Source organism: Notothenia rossii (genome assembly GCF_949606895.1).
Source record: "Notothenia rossii genome assembly, chromosome: 7".
Classification (NCBI taxonomy): Eukaryota; Metazoa; Chordata; class Actinopteri; order Perciformes; family Nototheniidae; genus Notothenia; species Notothenia rossii.
The window spans coordinates 50646683-50673739 of NC_136905.1; the positions used below are offsets into that span (position 1 = coordinate 50646683).

Sequence of the window (27057 nt, forward strand, 5' to 3'; positions counted from 1 at the left end):
CCCTCTGTCCCTAGCGCAGTGGTTCTCAAACTTTTTCTGTCAGGCCCCCCCTTTGGAGAAAAAAAAGGTTGGGCCCCCCCAACACAAATAGTCAGGCTCAGTGGCAGCGCCAGAGATTTCTTTTGGGGGTGCTGTGGCGTAGCTTGACGTTTCATAGAGGGTGCTCAAACATTTAGGGTTTCCCATTAATGTACCGGTCGCTACAGTGGAATGTTCTACTGCAACAATCCCCACGCAAATACACAGTGTGACAGTTACAATGAAGGCTCGATAATCAGCTCACGGCATAGGTGTAAGCAGGGGCAAAGTGCTATTTTTATAAGTGGGGAGTGGACCTAACATAGGGGGGCCGGGGGCAAGCTCCCCCGGGAAGATTTATTTCTAAATATTGAAGTTAAAAGCATCAATCTGGTGCACTTTGAGAGCAAAATGAAGAGATCTATGGATACCTCTCTCAACACCCATATAAAATAGACCTGGAAACAGATTTACTTTTTCTTTATGGATATTTTACAAATCACCCTTTTAAACTTTATTCTTTTTTTACTGTCATATATAGTATTTCATACCTGTTTTTCATTTATTCTCTTTGTATAACTATAATGATCATATAAACGTGTATTTAGGAAATAATTGTTTACATCAAAACGTTTGAGACCCACTGATATAACTTAGACTAAAGTTAACTATCTAAACACTCAGAGAGTCCTTTAGTTCACTGAGCCTCTCAGTCTGACAGGAGAGGACTCTCCTCCACTTTGTTGTTGAAAAAAAGTCCAGCTAGCTAGCACCAGAAGCTACAAAGATCTCCGGTACCGGTGCGCTCTCTCTCTCTCGCTCACGCACGCACACAAAATAGCTCGTTCCACACACACACAGAGCTGAGCTTGAATGAATCACAGAGACCCAGAAGTACTGTACTGTATCATATTATTTTCCAATCAATAATTTTTCAAATTATGATTTTCTTTTTTTTTTTAATGACCATTTTTGACCATTTTTCCTCCTGGTCTCTCATGCCCCCCCTGTCATGCCTCTGCGCCCCCCACTTTGAGAACCACTGCCCTAGCGAGAGGGTGTTCTCCACAGCAGGAGACATTGTTAGTGCCAGCAGATCTGCCCTTTCGGCAAGCAATGTGGACAAGTTAATTTTTATTTAAAAAAACATGAAAATACAATGACAAGCCTAATGTCAAGCTGGCTGTTAGGTGAGTACTAGTACTGTACAGTTCAAGTACATATTATTTCAGTTCATCAAAATGCTGAACCTTAATGTTTATTTTATTATATTTTGTATTTATTTGAGTTAATACATTATTCACAGTTTAATAATAATTGATAAGTGATCATCTTTTCTGCTGTACCGAAAAGCAGAGATGGGGTCGTTACTAAAAAAAAGTAATATATTACATATTACTTTAAAAAAAAAAAAGTAATATATTACACTACTTCGTTACTCTCTACATACTGTAAAGTAACTTGTTACTTTACTCGTTACTCTACTCGCAGGGCCGGCCCGCCCCTCCCTACAGGCAGATCACGCAGACTGCTAAAGTTTCAAATGTTGTCTTTCATTCAGTTTCCATTGTCGCATAAGACTGATCCAGATAGCTCCTGAATGTTTTCCTATCTGACCATGGCTGTCCTCTGTCTCCTGCTTTCTGTATTTTGCGCAGTATATCTCTGAACGATGGTGATTCCACTGTGCAAATGCGCAACATTTCCTCTACTATGAAGGATACTACAAGCCTGTCCATCTCTGTTTTGGTTACCAGTCCTCCAAATTCAAATTGTTGTTGATTCGGTGGCGGCACACTCAAAACATCCTCACTCTGGGTTCGGGGGTCCTTAGCTATTAGCTTCACCTTAGCATGTGTTCTTTGCCGGTGTTTGTTGAGGTGTGACGTCGTGTTTACAGCAGTGGATAACAGCTTCTGGCCTGGACACAGTTTGCACCTCACCGTCACATTCCTGTCTATTCTTCGGACGAACTCAAAATAATGCGCATACCCCTCGAAAGTTAGCGCTGACTCAGCCATGTTTATGCAGCACTGCACCCGGAGATGTGGACGTCAAAGTTGCGCAGATTACATACATATAAACCTGCGGCGGAAACCCCTCTTGTCTGTCAGTGTGATTATGACTGATGACGCTTGTCGGGGCAATGTTAGTAACTGTAGTGTGATTACTGAATTATAAAAGTAGCCCGTTACACTACTCTGTTACCGACAAAAGTAATATCATTACAGTAACGCATTACAGTAACGCATTACTTGTAACGCGTTACACCCAACTCTGCCGTTACTTGTAACGCGTTACACCCAACTCTGCCGAAAACGTACCGAACCGCGACCTACAAACTGAGGTACGTACCAAACCGAAATGTTTGTGAACTGTTACACGCCTAGTGGACAAGCTAAAGGGTCAGGCGCTGTCACATTCAAATATCCCAGAAAAGGATTATATTGTTTCTGTTTAAAAAAAATGTAGATCAGTTCACTAAAATCCCTTTCTAGCAAACTAACTATTTTCAAGCTAACATGTTCAAGCCCTGTCCCTGTCACGTCAGGCACTGTCACACAGTGTCCCTCTTCTTTTGTAGTCATCCCTAAGCTCTGAATATGATATTGCTACTTAAAGGTCACTGTTCTGTCCTCATCAGGTAATTGTTGTTCATTTGTTGGATTTGTCTCCCCCTGCTGGCGGTAGTCGTAATGTGTAAAGTATGTACCATGTGACCTAGTGCATAAGGAAGCTGTATGTGAACAGGACAGCCTCATGTTTTTTTTTGGTGACCACAATCTGCCCTAATCCTTGACGTTCCGTGCCTTTGGTCGCATTATTGGTATGTACAATTGATATAAACGTAGTGTTCTTTCATTTCCAATGAATATGTTTATAGAGACTAGTTTTGAGATGACAGTTAATGTGTGTTCTAAACTCCTCTGTAGAACTACCGTTAGCTACAGCCATGTGTGTGTATGTTCTTTGGTGTTGATGCAATGTATAATGTGTGTAAATATTCTTCCTCATATTTATGTACTTCTTGTATTGTGTTTATTTCCTAGTTTCACCCTTTCTTCATGATTAAAAGCGATTAAACGACATCTACGGTCTCTAGTCCTTGATGGTGGAAGGTGTTTAGCTGACAGTCAAAGTGCACAAGAGATACGTGCACGTAGGACGACACAGTCACCTATTATGCAAAATCCACTTTTTCATGTTCTTTTAAACATAAACATGTGGCCCCCCTCTGTGTAAAGAGATTCTGAAAGTTTCAGGAAAAAATATTCTCTCCCTTTTTTCCTGATCCATTTATATAAAAACTTGTCTTAAAATGAGCTGATCAGATTTTGGCCACTTTATGATGTCAGAACGATGTTTTGGCTAGTGTAACCATTAGCCAATCACCAACCAAGGTAACCCTCCCCCAACTTATTACCGGAATCTCCTCCCAGAGCACCATTGTGTTATTTTTAACCAAATATCTCTCAGAGGGGCGTGGGGAGTAATACATAATAATAATAATTCATTTATTTTATATAGGCGCCTTTCAAGGCTCTCAAGGTCGCCGTACAAACACATAAAAAACAAGATACACAATACATAACACCAGCATAAGAGACATAAACAAGACAATGCAGTATATAAATCAATCAAATAACCAAATAAATAAAAACAGAGGATGTGTGATGGATAATGATCAGGGTGGATATGCGAGTGTGAAGATATATGTTTTGAGGCGGGATTTGAAAATGGGGAGAGAGTCAGTGTTGCGGATGTCAGGTGGGAGGGAGTTCCAGAGGCGGATTGAAGAGCGGCTGAAGGCTCTAGACCCCATGGTGGTTAAACGGAAGGGGGGTGCAGTGAGGCTGATGGAAGCAGAAGATCTGAGTGTGCAGATGGGTGTGTTGATGTGCAGGAGGTCGGAGAGGTACAGAGGAGTGAGGTTATGGATGGCCTTAAAGGCGAGGAGCAGAATCTTAAAAATGATACGGGATTTGACGGGGAGCCAGTGAAGTTGCTGAAGAACAGGAGTGATGTGGTTAATGGAGGGGGGTTCTGGTGATGATGCAGGCGGCAGAGTTCTGAACCAGTTGAAGTCTGTTGATGGATTTGAGAGGGAGACCAAAGAGAAGGGAGTTGCAGTAGTCGATGCGGGAAGTGACCAGCAGGCTTGGAATTTCGTCATTTTAGGGGCAAAGCCATTTGGCCTTTGGTGTCTCACATTTTTTAATTGCGCAAAGGCCACATGCCAGGGCACAAAGGCCATTGAGGGAAACATTTGGATTTGTAGCTTACAAATAAATAACTTCCCTTTTTGATAAGAAAAACACACTAATGACATGCAAAACAAATCACTGTTAATATCAATAATGTCAAACATTATATCATCATATAGGCCTATGCCTCCTGAGTATTACCGTATATAAAATAAAATACTTTACTTTGAATAATTAGTGTTTAGTATGTTTTCCATCTACTACTTCTCCCATTCATAAATCAAATCAAAAAATCTAAAATTATATTAATATGTAACAAATATATTCAATTTCAGAGCTGTGTGTGTGTGTGTGTGTGTGTGTGTGTGTGTGTGTGTGTGTGTGTGTGTGTGTGTGTGTGTGTGTGTGTGTGTGTGTGTGTGTGTGTGTGTGTGTGTGTGTGTGTGTGTGTGTGTGTGTGTGTGTGTGTGTGTGTGTGTGTGTGTGTGTGTGTGTGTGTGTGTGTGTGTGTGTGTGTGTGTGTGTGTGTGTGTGTGTGTGTGTGTGTGTGTGTGTGTGTGTGTGTGTGTGTGTGTGTGTCTCTTTAATCAACTCCTCACAGCTCTGGTCAGAAACTGGACAAAAGTTAAACATGTACAAACCACAGACTGTCATGGCGAATACAATCGCTACTTTAATTCTGTCTTTAGGACGTTGTTGTGAGTGTGGACGGAGCAGCTACAGGTCAGTTTAGCCTGATTGATCCATTCAGAAAACACGCATTTTAAAAGGTTTTTCGCTTGCCGTCTTGTCTGCAGACTTGGCAAAGCATTAATTCATGTTTTTTACTAACCGGTATCAGTATGTAGTTACTTCAGCATCATTTTTGAAACGTGTATTATAATTAAATCACTGTAAAATAGGTTAATTTTGTCTTAGTTGGTTTCCACCACAGTATTTACATTGAAATAAGCCCCGCCCCCTCTCCAGCACGTCATGTTTGAATGACAGGAGTAAACACAGCTGACAGCCGTGGTGAAACTCCAGCGGTTAGTAAAGCAATGAGAATATTCGCATCGCTTCCGTTGTGAACGCAGCATAATGCAGTTCAGAAAACACTGTTCTGACGCTTTTAAAGCAACTTCGCGATTTTAACAGTGTGAGGGGCACACAGGCCATGGTGGCCGTAGGAAGTACAATTATTTGTGGGGCATAACGGCCAGACCGAGGGGCTACGACGGCCATGGCCGTCATGGCCGCCGTGAAAATCCTACCCTGGTGACCAGGGTGTGAACAAGAATGGCGGTGTTCTTAGGGTTAAGGGACGGGCGGAGGCGGTTGATGTTGCGTAGATGGAAATAGGCAGACCGAGTGACATTACTAATGTGAGATTTGAATGAAAGTGTGCCGTCGAGGATGACACCCAGCCTCTTAACCTGAGGGGAGGGGGAGACTGAAGAGTTGTCTATAGTAGTGGAGAAACTGTCAGGTTTGGTTAGGGTGGGTTTTGTGCCAATGAGGAGAACCTCGGTTTTATTGTCGTTAAGTTTGAGAAAGTTAGAGGAAAACCAGGATTTGATGTCCTGTAAGCAGTCAGACAGGGAGGATGGAGGGAGGATGGTGGTTGGTTTGGAGGACAAGTAGAGCTGGGTGTCATCCGCATAGCAATGAAAGTGGATGTTGTGTTTATGGAAGATATTGCCAAGAGGAAGTAAATGGATGATAAAAAGAAGAGGCCTCAGGACAGAGCCCTGGGGAACACCGGTCGTGACTGGAAGTGGCTGTGATTTGAAGGGGCTGTGATTTGAAGGTTTTGAGTTGGATGAACTGAGTGCGGCCAGAGAGATATGATTTAAACCAGAGGAGGGGTGTGTCAGTGATCCCGATGAAGGTCAGTCTTTCAATGAGGATGCTGTGCGAAATGGTGTCAAAAGCTGCACTAAGATCAAGGAGGATGAGGATAGTTAATAGTCCGGAGTCAGCTGCCATGAGGAGGTCGTTAGTGATTTTCACCAGTGCTGTTTCTGTGCTGTGATGGGAGCGGAAACCAGATTGAAATTGTTCGTACAGGTTATTGTCAGACAAGTGGGTATGGATCTGGGATGCAACAGTTTTTTCCAGGATTTTTGAGAGAAATGGTAGGTTAGATATGGGACGAAAGTTATAAAAATTGTTGGGGTCTGCACCAGGTTTCTTCAGTATGGGCGTGATGGCGGCTGATTTGAAAAGTGAGGGAACAAGACCATAGGTGAGGGAGGAGTGTATGATGACAGTTATAAGGGAGGACAATTAAGGTATACAGGCTTTTACCAGGAGGGTAGGAAGTAGGGGTGTAACAACTAATCGACTTAATCGATTAAAATCGATTACCAAATTAGTTGGCAACTAATTCAGTCGTCGATTCGTTGGTGACGTCATCACATGTGTTCTACACCCCGTTAAGCTCCAACGTTATCGCTCTTTTTTATCGGTACAGCACTCAGAGACATTTAAAACATATGTCATATGTATTATTGCTACATAAACATTATATCGCAGTCTTAGTGTCGCCAACTCAGTTTCTAATATGCAATATGACTACAAAATGCGTCTATAATGTATTTTCGATCTTCCCAATTCAGACGAGAGATCTCTCCCCCGCCTGCTTGCGAGGGGGCGGGGCAGTTTACACACACAAGCAGGAGATGGCGGAGAGAATGCGCTCCGAGGTGTGGTTAAACTTTAGCCGTCTCGATGTGGACAATGCTCGTTACCAAAAGTGCAATAACAGTTTATCATATAAAGGCGGTAAAACGAGCAATTTGTCTAAACACTTAGCAAAAGTGCACCACATTCAGACGGAGGAATGCACCGGGTTCGACTGTCTTTCTAGTAGCTCTGTAGCCCCATCCACGAGTAACGTTTCCACGTCAGGTGTTATGTATGCTAGCAGCAACACACAGAGTTAACTCAGTTATAAAAACATAGGTTAATGATTAGAGGTAACTGAGTTATTTTGTTAAAGTTTCAGCTATTCGGTTTACAGTTCTGTCATCACATTATTTAATATGATTTGTTAAAACATTGTTGTTTCTTTTGATGTGAAATATTATGCATTTAATTAAAATAAAAAGCAATGTTAGTTTTGTTCACAATTTGTTTAGTTAGTTTACCTTATTTCTTGTCAAAAGAACCGTTAATACTATCGTTAAAAGGACCGGATCGATAAGCAGTATTGATATAAGTAGTAGTACAGTTAAAACCTTAACGATCCGAATAATCGATTAATCGTTTCATTAATCGATAGATTAATCGATTATCAAATTAGTCGTTTGTTGCAGCCCTAGTAGGAAGAGGGTCTAACTGACAGGTAGATGGCTTGGATTTACTGATGAGGTCAGATATTACAACAGCAGAGGGAAGTGTGAAACTTGAAAGATAATGAGAGAGAGGGTCGGTGAAAACAGGGAGAGATATACTGCAGGTGGTAATAGGAGTTAGTTACTGGTGAATGTTTTCTATTTTGTCATTAAAAAAATGACATGAGGGAGTTACAGTAGGCAGTTGAATACTGATGAGGTGCAAGAGAGTCCGGTGGTCGTAGAATGTTCTTCACTCTAGAGAACAGGACCCTTGTGTTCCCTTCGCCAGAGCTGATGAGAACTGCGTAATATGATGATTTGGCTGTAGAGAGAGTGTCCTTGTAGTGGAGAATGTGGTTATTGTACATCTCTTTGTGAACGACAAATCCAGTTTTTTTACAGAGGCGTTCCAATCGACGGCCTTTTGTTTTGAGTTGGCGTAGTTCAGCTGTAAACCAAGGAGCAGAATGGGTGAAGGAAACAGACCGGGTTTTTAAAGGAGCCAGAGTATTGAGCAGTTTATGAAGATTGTTATTGTAATGAGAAACCAGTTCATCAGGCGGGGATGAACAATTTATGCTGGGGAGGTTGTCAATGCCACTGGAGAGTGTAGTTAAATTAATATCCTTGATGTTGCGGAAGGAAATAACACGTGACAGATTTGGTTTGGACAGTGTTAAGGTGACAGTAAAGGATATTAATGAGTGATCAGAAATGGGAAGATCAGTTGCAGTACATTTAAGAGGAGTGACACCAGAACAGCAGATCAAGTCCAGAATATGTCCTTTGGATATTAAAATCTCCCAGCACTATTATGTTAGGTGAGAGTGAGCAGAGATGTGTGATGAAAGCAGCAAATTTGTTTATGAAATTATTATTAAGCTTAGGTGGACGGTAGACGCTTGCAACTATGGTAGGCATAGGTCCATTGAGTTGTAAGGCAATTGATTCAAATGAGCCGTGAACAGGCACAGATACAGACGAGACTTTCAAACTCTCCCGGTAAATCACCCCATTGTATGGGTTTGGAGTCATCGATGTAAAATCTTCGCCGGGAACCACGGCGGATATATTTCCGACGGGGATGACGAGCGATGTCCAGAAAGAGGTGCAATGCCGGTGATGTGTCGGGCAGGTGGAATCGTAGTCGGAGGAGCTCAGCAGCTGTGTATTGGAGTGCCGCTCGCGATGTTGAACGACAGATACATCCAGATCATATTATAATGGCCAAAGCCATCAAAGTGAGCGATAACAGTTGCATTACATAAAACTAAAACTAAAAGGAGCTAAAAGTAGCTGGAGAGCAGCGGCAGTTAAGTGCGCCAGCGTTCGCTCTCTCTCAAAAAAAGCGTGTCTCCTTATTTTCATCTAAAGTAACAGACAGAGGCCGTGTCTCAATTCAGGGCTACACCCTTCGGAGGCTGCATTTATAGACCGTATACGTCACTTCCACCGAAAGAAGGCTGTCCCAATTTTAAAAAAAGACTCAGAATGCGGCCCACAAATGCGGTCTACTTTTCCCCAATTTGAAGGATACATCTGATGTACACTCAGCGGTCTACCATATCCCAGGGTGCAATGCGCGCAGGGAAGAGTGAGTTTTTTTCAAATGAAATGGCTTCCGGTATCCCCAGCAGAGTGGATTTAAAAGCAGCAGCAAGCGGAGGAATCACTAATAAATGTGAGTATTGGGTTTTAACTTACTTTAAATTAACTAACGTCACACACGTCACGCATTAAAACGTACATTTTCGTTAAATAATACGGATAAATATGTGACGTTAGTGACGCTAACTAGCTAGCTGGATGTACTGCACTGTTTACACTTATTTTTTATTCAATTCAGAAGTTTACTAAAGTCATACAGATATCTTGGCTCTGTTATACATAAGTTATACTTTATATTTCATAAATAGACCAAAGTGAAAACATTTAGACCGGTAGGCTATAGCCTACAGTACGATGGGATTTATAAAATGCTACCCTGACGTGTAGCTGCTGTTAGCTTTACTTATTTCTATGACATGTTCCAATGTTTTACTGTTTATTAAACTTTGGGACAACTTTACAACCTTTGTATTCAGCTGCTGCTTTGAGGTAGGGCTAAAAAAAAGCCTATTTTAAATATTTCCACCAGATTTGATCATCTTTTATTTAGGTTAAAGTGTATTTAATGTATCCTAATCCCATAATAATAACACAATCACAAATAGACAGCCGCCTTTTGCTTGATGTTAGTTTGTGCAGTGCTGTCAAAGGGATGCACGTGTGACTGTCATTTCATCTCTTTAGTTTTTTTAAAACCAGAACAGTACATCATTTTAAATGATCCTTTAGGGATTGTTTGTCTGAAATGCTTAGAGTTACATTTTGCAATAATACTTTTGCAACCCTGTGTTTAATATGATTAATTCACTTTTCTTTTTCTCTTGTTTTTCTCTGTAATTAGGACAATTCTGGAGAAATTAATCTGCTGGAGAAGGACCCCTAATCTGAAAAGTGTACTGCAGATCATCAGGACAGAGCTGCCATCCACCTGGACCCCCAGAAGGACCCCTAACCCCAGCGGACCATCAGGACAGAGCTGCCATCCCAACACGTTCTCACTCCCTACCCGTCACATATTGACGGACGGTCAGGGCCCCTCCCCGTCACTCTATTACGTACAGGGTACCCCTTGGAAGTCAGTTTTCAACGGGCAGGGCGTCCCATAGACCTTCATAGACCTCCCATAACGTTGATAATAGACGCCATGAGAATGCTCCACGGCAAATGCTACCCCGACGGTCGGTTGTTATTGTCAATATTAATATAATTATTATTTATTTTTCAATAGTCACACTCGATTTCGCCGATTTTCTTGTTGCCCCAGCTGGTCGACACCTCTTTTAGCAGAAACAAAGGCTACATTAATGTATTAAATCGATGTTAATCCATGTGTGTGGTTGTGGAATTAATGGACATGATGTTGTGCGATTGCGCAACGCAATAATTTACAAACTCTTCAACTACAACCCTAATTATATTTCAAAACATTTTAGAAGGCCTCACGAATACTTTAATGTAAATTTAAATGTGAAGGGATGTGTGTAATGTGGTGATTATTATTCACCCGCGGATTTATGGGTTGGGGTATTGTTGCGCACGGATATTATAGTTAACCGGACTTCCTGTTGATGTGAAATCCGGAAACATTTTTTAAAAATAAAATAATACTTTATTCCGAGTGTGCTTGCTTTTCTCTTTGAAGGTCATCACATAACGTCATTGTAATACACGGTTCGGCTGCATTAAATATTACATATCTGCCGTAGTTCGCTATTTATAGAGCCCTGGTCAGAAGACATCTAGACAAACAGGAATAACTGCCGCCGAAACTGAATATGTGACGTGGATCATAAATATATCAGCAATCAAACAAAATCTTCAATTTCTCTTCACACAATACGTCTCCTTGCAGTATCAATACTAATTCGGCGTACTTTTATATTTGATCCAATTGGTAGATAGGCTGTATTTACACCATAACGGTGCACAGCTGATAGAAAGGGACACCTGGTGGTTAAAGCACGTTATTGAAATGTATTATTTTGTATTAATAGATATTAATAGGAGACACAGACAGACAAACTAATAAGGCTTTATTTAAACATTAAAGAATACTTTAGGTTAAGTTCTTATTTTGAATAAGAAAAAAGCTTTGGGGGTATACATATTAAGCCTGACAAAGTACTAATATATTGCTTTCCTGCAATGTTAACTACTGTATGTTTAAGCACTTATTTTAACTGATATTAAACACATTTATTATACTCTTATAAGATGTATGTAGATAGTATAAGCAATGTGCAGAATATGAGAGTTTAATGGTGGAGGTATAGACACATACTGTATTGATAGATGTCTTGTAATGCACTGTTGAGGAACCTGCGACCCAGGTTTTTCATCTCCGACCTTGTCAGGTATTGAACAATCAATAAATTAAGAACACAGAATTATTAAATATAAAACACAGAATTTGTGTGATTATACTAAATGATTTACAAATAAACACCACTGCATATTTACAACTGTTACACATGCTGATGTAATGCAAATGTTTCCAACTTAGGATCAATAAAGTATATCTTATCTCTTTCGACTCCACTTCGAGCGATATAATTACTAACAAAGCACTTATATACTAATAAAGGACTCTCTTATCTAAAGCCAGTTGAGTAGCACTGGAAATGTTTTAGCTCTATGAAACCTGATGTACTTATATGATTCTGTTTTCTTCAAGTTTGTATCTTGTTGGTTGTACTTATTGTAAGTCGCTTTGGATAAAAGCGTCAACTAAATGCAATGTAATGTAATGTAAGATGATCGATGGCTATGCAATATTTGCCTCTGAACCTTGACAAGTGCATGTTTCAGGCTTATCAATTAACAACAGGAGGGGTCAGAGACATAAGACCAGCTGTTAAATAAAGCTCTTCTGACCTTAGCTGTCATGTGGTTATATATTAATGCTGCCCATTATGGGCACAAGCAATTTTCACCCATTTATTTATTATATGTTTTAAGTTTTAAGTGTTTCCTATCCCCTAAACCTCCACGGATGTACACAGTTTAATACTGGCAACTTCTTATTATGGGAAATACAAAAACGTCTTTTAAAACTACAACTCCCATTAGAGACGTGCCAAAGAGCATGTTGCAAAACACACAATAGCCAGCATGTTTAGTTCTGGGGACGGGGTGGGAGAGGGGGGGACGGGGTGGACCCGTTCAAATCCAGTTTTGGACAGTCTGCCGTGGTTCCATCCCATTTCAAAGTGTTGTTCGACGCTCGGCGTAACCCTCGGTGCACACTCAAACATCCAATCACAGAGCTTGAGGACTATCATTGGGTTTGTCAAGCGAAGCGGAGAGAATACTTACTTCCGGGTTCTCTAATTCTCTAAAGCAACTACTATGAGCTGCTCCGACCCTCGGTCCTGACGGACTCCAACTTGTATTTATTAATCAAACAAATAAATAAACACAAGGATAATTATGTGTTATTGTTGAGTAAATAACAGTGTGTGGTTTAGAAAATAATACAAAATTAGAAGGAAAAAACGATGAAACAATACAGATTTCCGTATTCTGAGCCCCTACTCTCCCCATAACTGACGGCAACACAAGTCCTACATTATTAAATTAAAATAAAGAAGTAAAAAGAATAAGTGTGGCTTGATATTGAGTAAGAAAAAGGTTGATACGCTGTGAGAATGGATCTGTGGAGAGCATTTCACCGCGATCCCAACTCCTCTATTACCAACGTTCAGGGAGCTCTATGCAAGTCAATGGGACGCCCTGCCCGTTGAAAACTGACTTCCAAGGGGTACCCTGTACGTAATAGAGTGACGGGGAGGGGCCCTGACCGTCCGTCAATATGTGACAGGTTGGGAGTGAGAACGTGTTTGCCATCCACCTGGACCCCCCGAGGTGCTGGAGAAGGACCCCTAACCCCAGTGGATCATCAGGACAGAGCTGCCATCCACCTGGACCCCCCCGTGGTGCTGGAGAAAGCAAAACGTCGATCAGGAACATCCTCCACCCAGACCTCTGCTTACTGCCGTCCTACAGACTTGTGTCTTAGTTTCAGAATTAGATTTTGTATGTGTCCTTCCTTTTAATAGATATTTAACGATTATAGCTTGAGTCTGTCTGATTCCCCAAACAGCTGCTTCTATACTTGCTGCACGTACAATAAAAATAAACAACTCCATAAACACACTTTTGCTGATATTTGTTTTACTGCTGATGATGTTAAATAACATGATTGATTTTCTCTGTCTCAATGATGAAAGTTATAATAATAGAAGACTTGAAGCTGCAGAGAGAGGATGGATATATTCTTACCTCTACTTTTTGATAAGATGAAAATACAATATTAAATTGTAATTGTTAAACACATTGTTTATTTCATTTACTGAGGTTTTAACCATTATTTACAACATGTGTACATAAGCAGTGGAATAATAGGATATCTCTAGGTCATTCAACTGTCTTCAGTTTAATTTTATTAATACAAAACATCATAGAAAATGTTTAATTGTGTATTTCAGCAGAGCGGGGTGTCACGGTGCTGCTGGACCTGGAGGTGCTGACCTAGGGTCAGTGGGACATCATCTGGGCTGGTTTAGGGGAAGAAGGAGAATATAAACTGTTATGATCACAGCTATTAAGATTAGAACACTAATATTGTTAAGAATCAATCTATACAACATGCTTTTGTTCATTTAAAAAACATATTGTTTTCTTAGTACAGAAAAATTAAGACTTATTTTAAATATGAAATAATATGATAAAATTACATCAGCTATATATAATTGACTTGTTAACTTACTAATGTAACATTACTGGGGGCTAAAGGAACAGCTTCATCTTATTTACCTGGCCATGGTCCTCTTTAACTCATCGCCGACGGTGATCTCCAAAAAATTTAAAAGTAACGTTTCTGGATCATTTTCAGCTAATTTGCTAGCAGACTGCTGGAGCAGCGTAACCGAACAACGCGTATCACGTGACGTAAATACGAAGCCCTCTGTAGGCTAGACCGTCTCCTTTCGTAGGCCGCTTGGTCCAGCCTATCCGGTCTACGTGGGCTGGGTCCTCCGTGGACCGGGTAGGCTGCGCACTCCGAAGGGTGCAGCCCCTGAATTGAGACACGGCCAGAGAATCAGCACTTTTGAAACGGGGCTGAAACAGAGGGCATTCTGAGATACTGCAATGATCTGTTTGGTGTTTCAGCCAATCACTTCAGAGACATGTTTTGTATATATCTGAGACCTGTGATATATTGATGAAAAACAGTATAGGTGGGGACCTTTAAATACCTGCTAACATTGTAATGGAGGGTATTATCTCTCTCTCTCTCTCTCTCTCTCTCTCTCTCTCTCTCTCTCTCTCTCTCTCTCTCTCTATATATATATATATATATATATATATATATATATATATATATATAAATGTAAGCTGACAATTAATCAATTATTAGATTAAATGAAATGTTAAATTACCAATGTTATGTTGTAATAAATGTGTTTATTAAAATAATGCTTCGAGCAGTTATCAATACATTTCTATTAAATCTTGTCGTGTGTCCTTAAATTATTATTATCACATCAGTCTAATATTGAATCATGATAATGGTTTAAAAAAGGAAAACTTACCAAAACAAGATTTAAAAAATATAAACATAACTTTTCTGAGTCAATTAAATCTACTAAATCAGTAGCCTTCTGTCACAAGCTGTCAACCCTGTCACACAGGAAATTATAATACAGAAATTGACTTTTAAAAAAAAGATTTAAGTGCAATAACTTCTGCAATTGTGAGCATGGAGGTGGGGGATCATATCCACATCAGCTGTTTTGAAAAATAATTGGTGTAAAAGTATTTTTTTTACAACAATATGATTACCTGGTGATTATTCTTTCCTTAACGTTCTCTACAGTTAACTGATAGGTTGCTAAGAATTCTTAAAAGGATTAAGAAAAACATTTTAGATACAATCAGGGACATGTGATCAATGGGGAAATGATATTTGTATTAAAAAAGATATATTAGGAAACCATTCTACCGTACTCACATTTGTCTGTGACAGGGCCTGACATTTTAAGGATCAAACTCATTTAAAAATTGATTTTATTCAATAATAAAAACATGCTGAGATGGGACAATATGTGTTCCTAACAGTTTAACATGTTTTCCATATGACCTGTTTTTGAAATTGAAATAAATAAATAATTTCTTCAGTATATTTAGATGTGGAAATATACGTTTATGGTAGAATGACACATTTTACGCGTTTTTAGCCTAAAAGAAGATCGCACTGCCCCAGTTTATAGAATAACCTGAAATGTGTGTGTTCCGTCTTGAGAGTACGCAGTTCATGTCAATTTTATTGGTGACATCCCTCATCTATCTTGTTTCTGTTGGATTTTACAACCTGATAAAGAAGTGAGTGATGGTATCAATTAAAGATAATATCTGATAAACGTATTACAGCGAGTCCCAAATGTTTAAGGAATTCCTGTTTATTTCTGGCTCTAGATGTCCGGAGTAAAAGTACAAATACAATTCTAGGTTGATTAAATATATAGTATCAATCAATGCTGCATTTATTATTCTAAATCTTACCTCCAGTAAGACAAAAAGCGTTCCCGCTGCACACCCAACCCTCAGCTCGTCTTCCCGCACACTCCCGCTCTCACACCGGGCACACAGTCCACATTATCCCCGGTGCTCCGCTCCCAGCTCCCGCCTCGGCTGCGGACTGCTGGTTCTTGGTTTTCTTGTGTTGAAAAAGTGGAGCATGTTGCTGAATAGGCAACATCCTGACCCCGTTAGCCAGGAAGGAAGGAAGTTCAGGTCACCAGCGGTGTGGTCTCCATCTCCCCCGCCTCTATCAAACACTATCCGCGCTGCTCCGGAGCTGCCGCTGAAGTTCCTCCGCTGCCCTCAGAGGAGCTCCAGAGGACATAAAGCCGAGAGCAGAGCAAATACCCAGCTGACCCCCAAACACAACACACACACACACACACACACACACACACACACACACACACACACACACACACACACACACACCCCCCCCCACACACACACACACACACACACACACACACACACACACAGTCCCTTTTTATACAGTGAGGTAAATGATAAATGTGCATGTACTGTATGTCGTTCAGTATGCGTTTACAGGTGAATACGTCTGCATTTCCTGCCAAACACTAGCCTCAAAAAGATTAAAATATAATTGCAAATAAACTACTTCTACTAATAATAATAATAATCATCATAATCAATTCAATAATGTAAATATTATTTTTATTATAATATAGTTGTAATATAGTCAAGACAGAACATGCTTATTCCGTGTTTGAAATGGGCGGGAGCCAGGGGGAGCTTGGCTCCCCTAAAGAGGGGGAGAGCTCCCCTGAAGGCCGACTTTGAGATAAATAAGGGGAGCCAAAAAAATGTGTGCATATTTGTGTCACACAGATTAGAAATGTTGAGTTTCTGTAAATAAAAGTTCTTGAAATAAATAATAGTGATTGTTCATTACAGTTTATGAATATTTGTTTTATATTTGTGAATATTTCTGGGTGTTGCCAACTCTACGTGGCGGCACTGCATTCTTTACGCTACTTACGTTGCTATGGTTACGGCGGCGATGCCGGCGCGATATTCGAAATGATATTGATTTTTTTTTAACTTTGTAATACAAAATATGGCAAAACGAAAACAGCCAAGCCTCGCAGCTTTTGGAGTGACAAGCAAAGAAGCGAAGGAGTTTAAAAATTACAACGTGAACGGAACAACTTTTAGTTGGCCGGCTGTAAGCGGCGTTAGGGTCGAGTTTGACAGCTCCACACTGTCATCTCTCCCAAATTATGTTAGTTTAGTTAAGTGTTTTTGTCTTTGTCTAGTGATTTTCCCCTTTAATTTTGAATAGTAACCTTTCCTCTCGTTTCAGATACTCTGACCCTTCCTTGTGTGTCTCCCACTCCTGTGATTGTCGACTACGCCCCTGATTGTTTCCACCTGTTCCCATTACCATGGTGTATTTATTGTCCTCGTCTCCCTTTCTCCTGTGCCAGTTCGTTTCGCTTCTTGTGGCAGTCTACCAGCGTATCATGCCAGGAATAATCCCAAGCAGAGCTTTGAGCCACGTCTTGTCTAAGTATTCTTATATTCATACTCCTAGTGTTTTTCCTCATTTAAGTGATTATGTTTTGTTAGTGTTTTTTCCTCATTAAGAGTGACTTTGTTTTGATACTGTTTTTCTTCGTTAAGAGTGATTTAGTTTTTGTTTACCACTGTTGTTGAGCTTTGGTTTGAATAAAACCTTTTTTTGTTAAAAACCTGTGTGAGTCGTGCATTTGAGTTCAAACCCGTTTATTCAGTCGTAACACACTGAGGGAGAGGCCTGCCGATTGGGAGCCTGAAGAGGCTTCAACAATGAAAATGGCATGAAAGGTAGCCTATCCATGGCTTTTCATAAATAAAATTAAAATGTGGATGTGAGATTTGCAAAGACGCAACAAGTATATTGATCTCCCTGCCGCTTGCAGAAAAATCCACCGCCAGTCAACAGAGGAACGTGTGACATATTTAGTAACAGGATGTGCACTGAAAAATAGGGCTCCCCCGAATGCAAATGGGTAATTCGAACACTGTGCTTATTACATGCGCAAAAACTGATATTTCTCAAATCTGTATTCAAATGTAGTTCCCTCTGTCAGCAATGTATCAACAACATACATTTCTATCAGTATTTCTCTGTGGTTGACATGATGATGACTGTTAGGAGCAGGGACGTGCACAGACATTTGGAGGGGCTATTGCTCTAAACTGAAAAAGGGCCTCCCCTCCCAAAAAAAAACATAAGACCTTTTGAAAATTCTAACTTGTTTTTAATGTAAAAGGTTAATGAAATAAAAACACAACACTTTCATTGCAAGTGACACTCAGTTGACTTTTATGTCCAACTACTAAATTTGTTATTCAGTCTGTTTTTCAGTTCAGCCTCTCAAATGTGCTCTGAACTGGAGGCTTGGGGTTAGCCCCCAACAGAAAATATGAACTTCACTCAGCACATATACAGGCTTTGCATTTATCACTGATTTGTTTTATTAGTGTACTCCAATGTATGTAGTTGCTTGACATAATCACAGTGCTTCACCTGCAGATGCCCTGCAGGCACCTTTTATCCAGCTCTGCAAAGTTGCAGTCCTTTTAGCTGCCTCCTTCAGATATCTCTCTCTCTGCTTCAGTCTCCTCTGTCTTGAAGGCATTCTTCAGCACAGAAATGTAACATTAAGCTATGCTTAAAATAACCAAACGATTATTAAATTAACTAATTTGAACAGTAATTCACATCATCTCATAACAACATAAGCTAAGGCAACTACTTGCATTCAGTGACTAGATTTTTATAATGAAAACCAGGGATATATTTTGTTTTGTGGTCCATATCTCATAAAAAATATATAATGTTAGTAACTATTAAAGAAAGAATGGGGACAATTATGTTTTAATGTAGTTTGACCAGACATACTGATAAAATAGGGCTTCTAACTAATTGCCTTAAATAAACTCAATTAATTCTCACTTAATTTCATTAATGAAACCAGTTCAATACGCATTATTCTTATTCTTATCATTCTTTATGAGCGCAGTAACGGTAAGGTATCTAATTACTTATTTATCTAGTATTCCATAACTTAATAACAGAGATGGTCAAACTGAAGTAGAGACATGGCAGAAATCCTACAATGAAGCGGGACAGTGAAGTGTTCTCCGTGAGAGGGCGATCAAGAAAAGAGAGCGAGCGGTGAGGGAGTTTACAGATGAAAAGACACAGAAAGACAGAAGCATAATAACAAGTATATTTAGGTGTTTTTTTGTAAATAACCGACGGTGTCAAGACGAAGTAAAGTCCCCTGGTTTGTCCCCTAGTCTAACTGCCATGAGAAAACTAAAAATCAATTTTCCAAAATCCGACACTAGAGGTGGTCATAAAAGCATATTTAAAAACGGGGACAGATTGACCCGGGATTGGCCACCAAAGCCAGGCGGGCATTTGGTGTGATCACCATAGCCATACTGTATGAGGCTGGACTCGGAGGGCTTTCCTTTGCTTCCAGCCGTCAGATTGTAAACAAAGTCACGTTACTGGGGGCAGATGAAAGCGCTGACTTCCGGTGTGTTTCCCGCAGCGAGACGCTACAATACTAATTGTGGGCTTATCATGTTTATTCGGCCACAACAGAAAAGAAAAGAAAACCTCAGGGGCAGGTCAGACAAAAATGGCAAACGGGCAACATTAGCCCGTACCTGTGCACGTCCCTGGTTAGGAGTTAAGGGGAGAGGCTGAGCATCACCATGAAATGTGCAAATTGACATAAAAATGAATAAAAGGGGAAAAAATGTTCCATGTTTTTTAGGCTGTAAACTTTAACTGTTATGTAAACCAACTAGACAGACAGTTTATCACTCTTCCTCCTGTACATTAGCAGATAAAAGGCATACAATACTTGAATGAATGGTAAATAAAGAATTCTGGAAATAACTGCATCTCCATTGGAGATGGCAAATCCGGATCCTTTTACGGACTCTGAGTCTTCTGAGTCAGTCATTGAAGAGATCCAGAGTCAGCATCACCAAGAGTGTAGAAATCCTACCGGTGAAACCGAAAAGTTGTTGCATTTCACGAGCCATGGGCGCGGGAAGGGAGGTGCTGAGGGCGCTGCAGCACCCCCTAGCGGCAGGCAGGCGGTGCGGAGCTCCCTTGTCTGAATTATTACTTGACGGTTATTGCTGCTCCTGCTGTGCATAATCTGTGTAATATGTAGGCAATAAATTCCACATTGTTGGTAAAATAATATTTTACATCTTTGTAGGTGTGTGCTCGCCAGTGGCGTCGCCTGGCCTGCCCCGAATGTTTTTTCTGTAGCCCCGGACAATTCTACCTCAAAAATATAATACATTAACCGTGCTTTACGTGAATCTCATCATGACACTAGAGGACGGCAGGACTGTTATTTCCCGTGTTCAGTGAATGCAACAGAGGCAAGACACCAGACCAATCAGAGAAATAAAAGTGTGCTTGTGTCATTCAAGCTTGGCTGTGTGTGTGTGTGTGTGTGTGTGTGTGTGTGTGTGTGTGTGTGTGTGTGTGTGTGTGTGTGTGTGTGTGTGTGTGTGTGTGTGTGTGTGTGTGTGTGTGTGTGCGTGCGTGCGTGCGTGTGTGTGTAAATAGCGCATTTAATGTGAGAGAGAGAGAGAGAGAGAGAGAGAGAGAGAGAGAGAGAGAGAGAGAGAGAGACCGTGTTGTTAGCATCTGGTTAGCTAGCTGCACTAACGGACATAAGGAGCTGTTTGTTCCACAACAAGCTGGGAGAGTCCTCTCCTCTCAGACTGAGAGACTCAGGTGAGCTAAAAGACTCTCTGAGTGTTTAGATAGTTAACTTTAGTCTAAATTATCTCAGTGGGTCACACATTATTCAAAAGATTATTTCCACGGCACACCTTCATATGATCAATATCGTTATAAAAAAACAAGAGAATAAAGGAAAAACAGTTGTGAAATACTATGGCAGTAAAGCAAGAATACAGTTTGAAAGGGGAGTGATTTGTAAAATATCCATAAAGAAAAAGAACATCTGATTACAGTTGTGTTTCATATGGATGTTGAGAGATGTATCCATAGATCTCTTAATGTTGCTCTCAAAGTGCACCAGATTGATGCTTTTCACTTCAATATTTAAAAAAAATCCCCCGGACCCCCCTAGAGGAGGTGAGGTCCGCTCCCCACTCGTAAAAAATAGCACTTTACCCCTCCCTATATGCCGTGAGCTGATTATCGAGCCTTCATTGTAGCAGTTGCGGGTGTACTGTGTGTTTGCGTGTGGGGAGTGTTGCAATAGAACATTCCACTGTAGCGCCCCTGGTGCTCGCGCTTTTGTGCGTGCTCTATAGTGCCCGTAATAGTGTTCACTGGATTCCAGCACCTCAGCACCCCCACTCAAAATACCTTCCCGAGCCTCTGTCACGAGCATATTAAACTAACATTACATTAACCTCCGCTACACAGTGTCTTTTGCTTTAATAAAACATGTTGATCACAAAAAAAAGGGTTATTTTGCGATTTGGCGAATCTGAGTCCGGTGTTGACTCGTGCATGACGACAAGTCTGCTGGATCTGCTGCTATACGTCTACGGCTCTGAGTCCGCACGAGTCTGCTATGTTTTGCACAGTGAGTCAGGATTTGCGAATCTCTGCGTCTGCTGTTGACTCGTGCATAATAGCCGCGGGAAGTAGGGGTGCTGGAGGCGGGGCTGTGAATGGTGTACATTTGAAAAACTTCATGTTACAGTTTTTGAAATCTCTCCCCACTTTTGTCCGCAACCCCTAAGTAAAATGACTTCCCAGTTCCCGCGGCTTTGCTCGACGCATGACGAGTCTGGATCATGGACATGAAGTTTTTCAAATGTACACCATTCACGGCCCCGCCTCCAGCACCCCTACTTCCCGCGGCTATTATGCACGAGTCAACAGCAGACGCAGAGATTCGCACTTATTGTAAGTCGCTTTGGATAAAAACGTCAGCTAAATGCAATGTAATGTAATGGTCTGGATCTTTGGATCTGCTATACGGTTACGGCTCTGAGTCCACACGAGTCTGCAGTAAGTGAAGGAAGTTCCCTAGATTCAGTGAGTCAGGATTTGAGAATCTGAGTCTGCTGTTGACTCGTGCATGATGAGTCTGTCTGGATCACTGGATCTCTGGAACTGCTACGGTTACGGCTCTGAGTCCGCACGAGTCTGCAGGAAGGATATTACTGATCCGCGTCCACTCCCCTGAGCCAAATGATAACTTCTGGCAGCTATCCTACTTGCTAAAGGCTAGGCAGATGGACTGGGGTACGTTGTAATGTGATTGTACATGTTAAAAGGAGAGTAGCGAGTGACGCAATTTATAGTTTTAATTTGTACGTCACCAGGTGTAGGACTCAAAGGACTCGGGTTAATGGAGAGGGGAGACTCGTCACGACCAGCTCATTACTAGGATCCGGGTTAATGATCCGGATGAATCAGGAGTCACCCATCTCTAATCTCCATTAGCCTATTATGCTATGCAGAGACTGCCTTCTTCATGTCGTGAAATGCAGCTGATGGCAATTGGCAAAAGTTTGACATTTGACTTATACAACATTCGCAAGTTGTACATTTGACTCATGCAATAACCCACCTTCGAGTGATGCTCTAGTTTCTTCATGTTTTTAGTTTTTTTCCCTCTTGCTTGCGCCGGACTGAAACTGTGTGTTCGCCAACATCTCTTCACCTGCACTAGTGGCCGTATCAAAGCCGTGATTGGTCAGATGTCTATTCATTGCAACGGTGTCGGGCTACAGACGCGCTCCCCTTGTCACCTCTCACTCTCAGACCCCAATTACACGGGAACATTTGCGGCTCATTCGTGTAAACAAAAGGGCTATACTGAAGAGAAACTATGTGGATACAACCCGTATCGTCGTGTAAACGGGGTCTCACTTGGGGGGGGGGGATGCGCGGAGAACTACGCACAAGCCGAGCTCCCCTGCGCAATGTGAAGCCCCATGCAGCCTGCATGATCGGCCTGAAGGGAGGGACGGCCCTGCACACACACACACAATCACACACAGGGCCGGCCCTAGACTTTTAGGGGCCCTAAGCGAGCTTTGGCTTGGGGGCCCCCCTCACTCTAGCGCATTCTCACTACACACAACACGGAACCAACTTTTGTCTTATGATGTTAGCATAAGTACACATATTGTGTAAATAAGCATGTAAACACCGTGGACCTAACCTCCTCTAGGGGGGTCCGGGGGCATGCTCCCCCGGGAAGAAGTTAAAAGCATCAATCTGGTGCACTTTGAGAGCAAAATGAAGAGATCTATGGATACATCTCTCAACACCCATATGAAACAGAACTGTAAACAGATTTTTCTTTTGGGATATTTTACAAATCACTCCCCTTTTAAACTTTATTCTTGTTTTGTCATATAGTATTTCATAACTGTTTTTCATTTATGGCTGTCTGGTTGTCCATCTCATATTGTTCACATGGAAACTAGCTGTCAATAAGAATATCATTCAGAAAAATTATAATTTCATGCAAAAATCTGTCACACAAAGAGGTTGCACATTTAAATTCAGGTGTTGTTATGCCAATGTCAGTGGCCAAACTGCCACATTTACTGCTGCAAATACGTTCAAACATGCTGTCGACACGTAAAGCAGTGGCAACTATGCCACCATTTCAGCTGACTTTTTCTCAGAAATACTGTCACATAACATCCATATATTTCAGTGCTAGGTTGATGCTTAGCTAAGCTAACTATGAAACACTTTAACTGACAGGACTCAGGATCAACTGTGTACTGTAAGGTAGCTTCTAGCTTCATGTCAAAGTCAACATTTTCCAGAGAGCTTTCTTTGAAATCACCAGGTAACGCTAAAAAACATTACATTTAGATTCTATGACAAAGTGTTTATGTAATATATATGGCTAGCTGTAGCTGTAATTTATGCTTTGCTAACATGTTCGCATAACTTGGAAGTTTACTGACATTTACATACCTTGATTACCTGGCTCAAGTGGTGGCTCTGGGGTTGTTGTGTGAGCCACCACTTGAGAATTGTTGTATTTTTTAAGGAAAAATGTTCTTACTGTATGTCCATCTTCAAAAACTCTGAGTCCGGCTGACAGTTTATTTTAAGCATTGTCACAGCTCACAAGATAGGTACCTGTCAGCCAATAAGACAGATGTTTATTTCCATTCAACTCTCTGGTTGTTCTGTTCTCTTGCCTCTGTTGCATTCACTGAATACGGGAAATTACAATCCTTCCATCCTCTTATGATGAGGTACAGATAAAGCACAATTAATGTATTATATTATTGACTTAATAATATCATACATGACTTTGAGAGTAGGCAATCTAGGCATATTAACAAAATGAATTAAACATACTTATCACGGCGACGGTGTACTGAGGTTTTTATTTATTTTTGCTAGGGGGCCCTTAGTGGCTGCGGGGCTTTAAGCGGCCGCTTATGCCGCTTAATGGGTCGGGCCGGCTCTGTACATACACACACACACCAGTAGCGTAGGCAGACATTTACTTTAGGGCGGGCCTGTATAAAATAGGGTGGGCCAGGTTTTTCCAGGGGGAAAAATGACTTTGAGGTAGGCCTGGCCTATAATAATAATGCCCATTGCCAAGCATCGCTGTAGCATTTCCCATGGTCGAAGACTTGACTGATGATATGAATTGATTGAAATCTCCAATATCAAAGTAAAAGCTATAAAGACACAAAAATAACAAATACATTTAGGCTCCATCCGTATTAGAATCACTTTGGCATACTACCAAATGTTAACTGTAAACAGAGAGCAAAGCTACAAAACAGCATAGCCTACAAACGAATTTGGACACAACCCACATTTTTATATTATAGTTAATACCAACCTTGTGCCTCTTCGGGGGGTGCTAAACTTAAACATAAACTTTATCATTTACTATCTCCGTCTTTATATTTAGATATTACTTTTCTCCGTTAATCTCCGCTCCTTTTATCCCACGTTGTTTTCCATAGCAACATCAACTTCCTGTCAACAGTGAAACTCGCCTTCAAAATAAAAGCATCGAAATAAAACAGGAAGTTAACCTAAATTACATTTAAGACATACAACTGCAACGAAAGTAACAAAAACAATGTGATATCCTTTTCAGTTTCACAGAACACAAATTGTGTTATTTGCAATCGTTAGGTAACTCTTTTATTGCACTAGGTAACAGCAACAATAGGTTGTAGCATTCAAACCAAGCCGTAAACTCTGGGGAACAGCCGGGACGCCAATACGGAAGTGCCACACACTGCAGTTCATATAGTGGCCAGTAGGAGCAGTCTGCAGAAGGGAGCAATTTCCATCGACGCCCATGTTAAAATGTCCAACTTTACAGCAGAAATAAACATGTTTATTGCATGCTCCTCCTACCGACCAATCAGCTTGTTAAATGTGGATTTTAAATTACTGTATAAAATGCCTGCTTTACGTTTGGAAACCGTGTTACCAACCATTATCTCTCCCGATCAAACCGGCTTCATCAAAAATAGGCATTCATTTTTTTACTTAAGACGGCTTTTTAACACAATCTACCAGCCTTCCGCAAATTCTGTACCTGAAGCTGTGATATCTTTAGATGCAGAAAAGGCATTTGATCGTGTGGAGTGGAGGTATCTTTTTCACACCTTGGAGAAATTTGGCTTTGGAAAGAACTTTACCTCATGGGTGAAGCTATTGTACTCCTCTCCCCTAGCTTCAGTGAGAACGAATAATACGCACTCTGAATATTTCCCTTTCCACCGCTCCACCAGGCAGGTTTGTCCCTTGAGCCCTCTCTTATTTGCCTTAGCTATTGAGCCCCTCTCCATCGCTCTTCGTTGTGAACCCCGCATTAGAGGATTTTTTTTAGAAATGGGATAGAACAGAAAGCTTCTCTTTACGCGGATGACCTTCTTCTTTATGTCTCTAATTTATCTGTGCCTGTCCCTGCAGCTCTCTCTATCCTTAGCTCATTTGGTGCTGTATCCTGTTATAAACTCAATTTAAGTAAAAGCGAATTGTTCCCTTTAAATAGAGCCGCGCGTGAGTTCCCTCTACATAGTCTACCATTCAAAATTGCACTACACAGCTTCACTTACCTCGGGATCCAGGTGACCGATACATTTAAAGATCTTTATAAAGCTAATTTTGCCCCCCTTTTGTCCCGCGTACAGGAAGACTTCAACCGCTGGTCAGTGTTAAATCTGTCTCTGATTGCCCGAATTAACTCTATAAAGATGAATATACTCCCCATTTTCCTATATTTATTTCAATGTGTGCCCATTTTCCACACTCAAACCTTTTTTCGTAAAACTGACACTATTTTTTCTAACTTTATTTGGAACAAGAAAACCCCAAGGATACGCAAGCAATTTTTACAGAGACCAAAGGCGCGGGGTGGACTTGCTCTGCCGAACCTGAGGTTCTATTATTGGGCTACAAATCTGAGAATAATACAGACCTGGCTGCAGTCTGACTCACAGCACTCTCCGCCTGTTTGGCTTGAAATGGAGGCTGCTTCCTGTAGTCCAGTATCTCTTTCAGCATTGGCTCACTCTCTCATTAAGACCCCCTCCTCTGCTTACACTAAAAATGTAATTGTCAAAGCAACCTTGGAAATTTGGAATCAGTTCAGACGTTTCTTTGATCTCCAAACATACTCTACATTAGCCCCTTTAACTGCAAACAAGGTTTTTCCTCCATCCTTAGTAGATGGCGCATTTACTATTTGGTTTAACCAAGGCGTTAAAACATTCAAAGACCTTTATATTCACAACACATTTGCCCCTTTCCAACAGCTATCTGATACATTTGCACTACCTAAGCAACATTTCTTCAAGTATCTACAGATTTTCAGTTTTGTTAATAATAGATTTCCTCAGTTTCCTAATCACCCAACTGATTCGCCGCGAGACACACTCCTTAGGCCGTTACCTACTCTGAAGGGAATGATGACGTGTATTTACGCTCAGATTTATTCTCTTCGTTTGGTTACCGTGAACTCCATTAAATCTCTTTGGGAATCAGATCTTGGGGAGGAGATTTCTGAAGAACTTTAGGAAAAAGCACTCATTAATGTACATAAATCTTCTATTTGTGCTAGACATGGACTGATTCATTGCAAAGTGCATCATACACACTTTACTAAGCTCAGGCTCTCTGAAATATATAAGGAGGTGGACCCAACTTGTGACAGATGTAGCCAAGCACCGGCGAGTCACGCACACATGTTCTGGTCTTGTCCGGTCTTACACTCTTATTGGACTGACATCTTTAGATCACTGTCAGAAATCACTGGAAAACCGTTCGCTCCTAATGC

General features: G+C 40.9%; 1 long non-coding RNA gene across 1 annotated transcript in view; it reads left to right on the forward strand.

Moving 5' to 3' along the window:
* Positions 1-2754: 2754 nt before the first annotated feature.
* Positions 2755-27057, forward strand: part of LOC307013818 — a 28250-nt gene continuing 3947 nt past the window's right edge. The window contains exon 1 of the long non-coding RNA XR_013801078.1: positions 2755-2845. This is a non-coding gene — a long non-coding RNA (uncharacterized lncRNA). The remainder of the gene's footprint in view (positions 2846-27057) is intronic.